The sequence below is a fragment of the Solanum tuberosum genome, unplaced genomic scaffold, assembly GCF_000226075.1.
Source record: "Solanum tuberosum cultivar DM 1-3 516 R44 unplaced genomic scaffold, SolTub_3.0 scf00048, whole genome shotgun sequence".
NCBI classification, from domain to species: domain Eukaryota; kingdom Viridiplantae; phylum Streptophyta; class Magnoliopsida; order Solanales; family Solanaceae; genus Solanum; species Solanum tuberosum.
Window position 1 is genome coordinate 1,906,505 of NW_006238976.1, and position 2,388 is coordinate 1,908,892.

The following is a 2,388-nucleotide window of genomic DNA, read 5'->3' on the forward strand; positions in this document are numbered from 1 at the left end:
TTTTTTTATCTATAAATAAAATAAAATTATATATATAATATTTACAAAATTTTACATGCCCAAATTTGAAATAAAATATATAAACATTAAAATCTATAAACTAACTAAAAATATATTAACAAAGTAGATTATAAATAATAGGATAGCTTTTTGAAATTTTGGGAAGTGTAAAAGTTACTTTTTAGAAAGTTGAAAAAGTGGGGCCCGGCGCGTGTTGAACAAAACTTTCAACCTATTTGGTTTATATTGCCACGTAAGCCGAAAAGTGGTAAAAAATTAATTAAAAAATAAGTTCGGGGGGGTAATAGGACCTTAGTAAAGGTTAGGTGTGTCTCAGGGATTTTGGGCATAGGCTGGGGGATACTTATGCGTTTTCCCTATTTTTTTATATGTGAATTCATAATATCAATCGATGGTTTTGGTTAGATAAATTTAAGTTATAGTTTAATGTAATCAATACAAGAGAGTAACATGTAATAAATACGAAGAATATGCTCTTTACAAAATACTTTTTTAGTTCGTTTTCACGTATATACTTTAAACTTTACATGTTCCTTAATAAATAATGATTAAAATGTGTAGTTTATTCAATACACATATTAATTAATATTAGGGTAAAATAAGATTATTATTTTTTTATTTATTAAAAACAACCGATAAAATGAAAATCTATTTTTGAAACAAATAAAAGCGAATATCTATTAAAATCTTATAGTAGCCCAGCCATCGAAGTCGGTATGTCCGAGTGGTTAAGGAGACAGACTTGAAATTTGTTGGGCTTCGCCCGCGGAGGTTCAAGTCTTGCATGCATCTTAATTTTATTTTTGTTATGTTATGTACTCATTTCGAGTTTTCTCCAATTACGATTTTAGTGCTTTGATTATCATATTATTTCATCATTATTATTGTTTTTTCTTTTATATGTTGTATATTGCTTTTCATTTCGCTTTATTTCGTTGTTATTACCGTGTATTGCGTTTTTAGTGTTTTGATTATCATGTTATTTCGTTGTCATTACTATTATTTCTTTTGAATGTAGTATACTTCTCTTCATTTCGTTTTATTTAATTGTTGTTATTGCTTTCGTTTTTATATTTACTTTTTTTTTTTTGAAATGTTTTATTTAAATCGAGTATTTAACGAAAACAACCTTTGAAACATGGGTAATTAAGGGTTGCATATATTATATCATCCTCATACGGTATGGGTCATACCCCACATATAAAATTACACTTAATATGTTATTGTTATTTCTGCTTTTTTCTTGTATTTATCGATATTCATTAATTTGAGCTTGTTTTTTCCTAAATTAATCCACATATAAAATTACATTAAATATGTTATTGTTATTTCTGCCTTTCTCTTGTATTTATGGGTATTCATTAATTTGAGCTTGTTTTTGCCATAAATTAATATATAGTCATTTCATTTTGACCCTATCAAGTATTAGAATAAAGTTATCTCTATGTGACAACTTCGAGTCGGGGAATCATCCACTAATACTTACGTTACGATAGTTTTCATCGAGAATCATGTGATCCTATAGACATTGCTTGAACGTGAAATATTTTGTGTATCAAACTAAAAAACTATGAACGAGTCAAAATTTCAATGTTCAGTTACATAAAAGGCTCACATAAGGCCTGCCTACATCGAAAGTTCCAAAAACAAATGGTTCGTAACGTATATAAAATTTATGTTAATAATTGTTTGATTAGTAACCGTAATTGTATTGTTTTGACAAAGAAACGTGCATTACCTTCTTAAGCAATAAACGGTGGGAAAAAATATGTTTTTTTAAATCAATTTGTTAAATTTTATTTTTATTTAAAAAAACAAATTCCAAGAAAATAATCAATGTAATAACTCATTTTTCCAAGAAAATTTATTTTTATTTTTTAAATGGTATTAATTAAATGATATAAAAATCATCTTATTAAGTGGCAAATAAATACTTGATAAATATTATAAATATTTATAAATTTTAAAAGGTATTGATTAGATGATTTTAAATTTTTACTCTGAAATAAATTATAATATTTATTTGTGTGGTAGTGAATCATTTCATCTTTTTTGCGCGTAGAGGTCCATTGAGATATCCATAATTTAAAAAAAATCATCATCGATTAATGATTTTCACTAACATTCAAAATAATAAAGCTATAACTAAAAATAGCTTAAATGGATTTCATAATTTCAAAAAATTATATACTAATTAAATTAAAGATTTTTTTAAAAATATCTTGCAGACTGTTTTGCTTCAACTTGAAACTCTCTTTTATATAAGAGAAAAAAAATAATATAATGCAAATAGAAATTAATTGTTTATACTTTTTTAATTAATTACATAGTGTTATAAGTGTGTGTGGGGGGGGGGGGGGGGGGGGG